This window comes from Rhinolophus hipposideros (assembly GCF_964194185.1).
Source record: "Rhinolophus hipposideros genome assembly, chromosome: X".
NCBI classification, from domain to species: Eukaryota; Metazoa; Chordata; class Mammalia; order Chiroptera; family Rhinolophidae; genus Rhinolophus; species Rhinolophus hipposideros.
In genome coordinates, this window is record NC_138046.1 from 77,825,324 (window position 1) to 77,831,745 (window position 6,422).

Genomic DNA, 6,422 nt, shown 5'->3' on the forward strand with positions numbered 1-6,422 from the left:
CTGGAAAAGGCTCTGTTTCCATTCCTTACTATTCTCAGTGTTTTCATTATTTATTTGTTTGTATTCCTTTGTTTCTTATTTATACTTTAATTTTTTCCAATAAATATTTTCAGGGTCATATAAAAGACATTTGCAATTAGAACTGTTAAAGGGAGGTTAAAATGTCATATTAAAGAATTTGGGTGGAGTGAGATACAATTGTTTTAGATATCTAAGTAATAATTTGGGTGTTCCTGGATTTGAAGACAAAAAAGAAAACTTGATAGCTATAAAGTGACCATTGACCAATAAATGAAAGCATAACAGTTCTTTAGGAAATAAACCATAAGCCACATGCAGGCAAGGACTATACCCATCTTCTAGGACCTGATTAGCACAGGTCCTAGAATATAGTATGGGCTTAATAAATATGTATAGTATGAATTAATGAAGTTTTATTAAGAGTAAGGTCTGTGACTCAACCTATTTTGTATCCCAAGTACTCATTAACAAGTCATAAAGTAGGTATTCAGTGGTTATCTGTGGAATGAATGCATGGGAGAAAAGTTTTCCTGAAACTAATCTCCGATAAGAATTTAATAAGTGTATATGAAAATGATAGATGAGGAAAAACACTAAAGACTCAAGTGTTTGGTAGCAGCAGTTTTATGGAATGTGTTGTCATGTTTGTCACTTGGTGTACTTTCTTATATTATCCTTCAGTGAAAGTCAATGACATAATATTAATATCACTATTTTTTTATTGCTAGAGCCAAAGAACACTCTTCATTTCTTTACTCATTACGTTTTTGTCAGCATTTTATATTAGTAACCCCTCTTTCCTGAATGTTCTCCTCCCAGGGTTTCCATAAAATCATCTTTGCCAGGACTCCCTTTTGCATCTCCAGTCACTTATTGTCACTGTCCTTTGAAGATCCTCCCTCTGCCTGCTTCTTGAATCTTGGGGTTCCTCAGGATTTTGTCCCTGTGCCAACTTTAATTTTAATCCAAATACTTTCTCTGAATTATTTCATCCATCCCCTTGTGTTCATCTACCATCTCTATGGTTTGATTCCCATTTCCCTGTAAAGATCTTTCCCCAAAGATTCAAATAGGCATAGTGTACATACTGCTTAGTATGCACTCTCAACTGGAAGCTCTACATGCATCGCAAATTCAATATATCCAAAATTGAACTCATTATCTTTTCCTCCTCCTATGTTCCCTATCTTAGTGCATGACACAAGTAGACACCTAGTTGCCCATGACCTTTTCTTCCCTCATATGTCATATCTCATAACCAAATCTTATAGATTCTACCTCTGAAATTGTCATAATTCTGTATTTTTCCTTGAATCCCCCACCATCACCTCTTGCTTACAGTTCTGCAATAACCTCCTAACTGAACTTTCTACCTTCATTATTATGCCTTTCTGATATATTCCATGAATTGTAGCCAGAGTTGTTATTCCAAAACTTAAATCTCTTTTCATCTGACCAACTCTTACTTCTCTATCAGTTTTCAACTTATATGTGACTTCCTCCAAAAAGCCTCTCCTGCCTCTAAAGTCTTGATTAGATAGCACTGCTATGTGTTCTCATGGCACCTTCTACTTCTTTCATCTCCATTATATTGCTTATCACATTATACTATAATTGTTTATTTGTTGTTTACTCTATCCAGTTTCAAGATCTGTGAAGGCAGGAAACCTCTCTTTTTATCATTTTATACCAATTTCATATCATAGTTCTTGGAAAATTGTTGGTACTCAATAAATATTAAATGAAGATATACATCTGTCTACTAACTCAATTTTATCCAGAGAATGGTTTACAAGTACATTTTTTAAGTATCAATTGCCTCAACCCAGCTCAATTATAATATCAGCTATCATTTATTGGGTATCTGTTTTGTACCAGGGGCTATGCTATGTGCTTTACATTGATATCCTCATTTGATCGTCACAAAACCCCTGTAAAATAATTCCACTTTACAGATGAAGAAAATAGAGTCCAGAGATGTCAAGGCTCTTGCTCAAGGCCATACAACTTGTTCTGCTGCAGCATTACAATTCAGATCCAGATGTATCTGATTCCAGAATCTATATCCTTAGTTCGAGTTCAGATTTAACAAGATCAAGTGTCTGGAGGTTAGGTACTCTTACAAAAGCCCTTTAACTACCTGAGGAGCAAGAGGCAAAGATAATTAAGAGCCTCCTCTTCACTCTTGGCTTCTAAAAGTCCTGCCCACCTTGATGCTGACAAAGTGGCAACCGCAGGGGAGCTTGCTAACAGGGTGCCATTCTCCTTAGAAATTGTCTTTGGGTTGTTTGCCTACAGTTTACCTTTTAAAATTCAGGTGCTACATGGCAGCTTCCCTAGAAGATTTTTGAAGAGCAGCTACAAGAAGATAAAAGAAACGGGGAGAGGGAACTTCCCAAAGTAGAAATCATAGTGCTTCCTTCTTTGCCCCACCCTAGCTTCAGCTGTACCTTTGGGAATGGTGCTACGGGTTAAGCAAAATTATCAAAGGCCTACACACCATGTTTCATGGAAGTCTGAAGCACACCCAGCAACCCCAGCATCTCCAAGCAAAGAGTTTCTAACACTGCACAAAGTTAGTCATGGAAAGAATCCTGACAATTTCCTAGTCTAGCCCCATCTTTTTACCCATAAAAAGACTTGGACCCAGAAAGAGGAAAGGGGATTGTTCAAAATCATAGAGTTAGTGTCAAGGTTTGCACTAGAACCCACATTTTTCTTAATTCACAGTGCACATACACACACACACACACCAGGTTTGGGGTGGCACTAACACATCTCTGATCATTAAAACAGCTCTATGAGGTAGATATGATTATATACTTTTATAAATGAAGAAACTATAATCCAGAAGGATCAGTAATTTGCTAAAATTCATATAAAAGTTGAGTTTTAGACTCTGGTCTATCTAATTCCAAGTGAAAATGTTGAGGCTTAAATTGTGGTCTAATTTCACGGTGGCTGCTCTTCCCACTGTGCTTTTCTGCCTCTCACCTGATGGTGAATTAGCCATTGCAGCTGCTCAGAAAACAGTGGTTTTCCAAATCAAGTGATTGTTCTGGCTCTTTGTTCCACCAAGAGGGAAAGTGATTGTTCCTTTTTGCAACCCAGCAGAAACACCTTTTGTGCTAAATGCTTTCTTTCACCAGATCAGTAAAACCCCCTTCCTATAAGCTATTGCCTAGGCCTTAGGAATGACCCTGCTAGAATGAATTTCTCACCACAGAAGCATTCTTTACAGAGAGGTTTGATGTAAAGTTGAACAATGCATGTTACTCATCTTGTAAGAAAATGCATACATTATTTACAGTTTATGATACAAATTCCACAGGTTAAAGAAAACATTTTCAGGAGTTTCTCAGAAACACTTGGTAATTCCATTATTTGTTGGGAAAAGAGCAGTAAGTGAGAAGAGGATCGAGAGAGTATTCATGCTTTTTTTTCCCCTTTCTTTCACAGTTCTCTATCTAATCTGTTTCTGTGCTTGGGTTTGACTAGGCCTTTCCCTTTGACCACTCAAATGGAAGAAGGAGCATGTTCCCACAATTAGAACTATACAGACATTTGTTTCTTGTAAAGTACAAAATTGCAGCTATTATTTTTGTTTCTCCTTGAGGCAAACAGTGGCCACACGTGAGGCAAACATGAACTATTTTCACAGAGGGAAGAATTCCAGAAACAGACTTTGGAGTGAGTGGAGGCAAGTATTGCTCTAAACAGGCATTGCATATGTATAAAGGCCTTCATGCGTGTCTCATAAAGCTTCCTTCAGGGAAAAGTATAACTAGATGGATTTTAGAGGTTTAGCCCCCAATATCCTCTCTATCCTTCCCTCCCTGACACCCCAGCTTCGCAATGATATTTCGAAACAACTCCAACTTATTATAGAACAAACATACTCACTAATACTTTAGATTACTTGCTGAGATAGCAGCCGGATCTCTAGTTTCAGGAGCCCAGGAGTGCTCTCTCTTCCTTTTGAGAGATGCTTCTCTGTCAGCAGCACGGTAACAAGGGAGGAAAAGTTCCCATTTCATTGGGCTTGCAATCTGAATACCAGTAGAAACATGGCAAAAGATTGTTGCTCACCGTTTTCAAGGTAGACTTGCTCATGGACACTGCTGAGAATTGCCTGAGCCCTGGGTTAAAAAGGAGGAAGTCTTTTGCAGAAGAGGTAACCGTGAACCCCTCCAGATTGAGAACAGGATTAGCAATAAGTGTGGCTTCAAAATATACCCAAGAAGTCCTGGTATTTGGAAGCATTCACAGTAAGTGAACATCTGTATAAGTGTTTAAGCTATCATGTGCTAACTATGTGATTTAGGCAAGTTATTTAACTTTTCTAAGCCTCAGTATTTCTATCTACAAAATACCTACATTAAAGGGTTGAGATAAGGAATTATTACATGGATTAAGTGTGGTATATGGCAGTGCTTAATTCCTATCACACTGTTTAATGTGTGGTAGTTATTTTCCCTTAAATGTATGGACTTAATTTAATTTATTTAGGAGTCACCAAAATGCAATGAAGAGATTATGAAATTTACAATAATATAAATCGGTCTTTGAAATCAATTTATACATTTTTTCAGTCATCCAGAGTGGGTTGAAATTTCAACTACACCCCTCTCTAACCTTAGTTTGATCAACTTTTTTTTTTTCCTAAAATTTATTGGAGTGAAAATGGTTAGTAAAATTACATAGGCAAACTTTTAAAAAATGAGATGAAATTTAGCAGGCCATCAAAATGGCGGCGTGAGGTGAGCCTCTGTAAAGCTCCCCTCAAATTTACAACTAATTGGACAACAATAACACCACAAAGGACTCCCTGCACAGCAGACAGGCAAGACGAAGAGGCCCATTACTGAATTCACCTCCAGGTGGGCGAATTGCACGAGCGGGGGAAGAGGGAAGGGAGAAGTGCGGGGACAGAGATGCGCGGGCGCAGGACACTGACCTAGCTCAGTGCTACGAGCTCGATGTATCCGAGAACTACCGCAGCTCCGGGAGAGGAAAGAACTCAGACGGCTGGGGTTCCTCTTATGGCCCACAGGGCTGAGGGGGCAGCATATAACACAGCTGAACCCAACGCTCACGGCAGAGACCTTGGAGCAAAGACTGAGGGAAGAACGCTGAAAACGGTGGTTTAAGCAATCACTGCTGAGCAGAGAATGGAAGCCTTAGGCACTGAGACTAGCCGCCCCCTCCCTACGCTCCCAGAGCTCGCCCCGCCCCCAACTGCCCAGTACTACAAGCGATAAAGTAGCAGTGTCAGATCAAAAGGACAGGATATTTGCTGTTCTGAGAGCTGGGGACCGCAGACACAGATTCGCAGCACAACTAGTTCCAGCAAAGGGGTGGAGCTGTGGAAGCGGGCCCGGCTGTGGTGGTGGTCACCGCCATTGCTCTGGACCACATCTCACAACTCACCCTGCCTCTGGCCCCACCTATCTGGGCGGATCCCTGCAGGAGTAAACAGAACTGCTGAAACATTCGGGCTCTGAATTGGATGCAAAAAGAGCTTTGGAACCTCAAAAGCTCTCCGCACACCCACAGGGACGTGGCGCCCTATGACCCAGGTGAACTGTTAACAGAGGAGAGGCCCGTCTCCCAGGGAATCCCCCCATTGTGTGAGAAACTGGAATAGTGCAGAGAAAACATAGCACTACTGTGTCAGAGAGAAAAAAAAGGCTGCAGTCGGAGAGAAAATAAAACATTCTACCAACAAGTATTGGAAATCAAAAGAAAGACCTCTTCCTATCAACCTGTTGCAGAAGCCACTCCTATAGATGTCTAGGAAGAGAAATAATGAATCAGTAATTGCAATGAATAAACAGGGCAACAAGACAGCTCAGAAAGAAAGTGAAAAGTCTCCAGAAAAGGAACTGAAAAATATGGAAATATGTGACTTAAATGATATAGAATTCAAGATTGCAGTTCTGAAAAACCTCAAAGAGATGCAAGAAAACACAAAAAGGCAATTTAAAGAACTCAGAAACGCAATCAAAGAAAACATGAGAATTTTACGAAAGAGATTGAAATTTTAAAAAAGAACCAAATGGAATTTCTGGAGATTAAGAACGCAATACAAGGAATTAAGAATGAAATAACCAGCTTAGGTAGTAGAGTTGACCAGATGGAGCAAAGAATCAGTGACATCGAAGACAGAAACCTGGAAATTACACAGATGGAAGAAGAAAGAGACTTGATACTTAAAAGAAATGAAAGAACTCTACAAGAACTTTCTGACTCCATCAGAAAGAGCAATATAAGAATAATGGGCATACCAGAAGGAGAAGAAAGAGAGAAGGGAACAGAGGATATATGCAAAGAAATTGTTAATGAGAACTTCCCAAATTTGTGGACAGAACTGGATCCTCGAATTCAAGAAGAAAACAGAA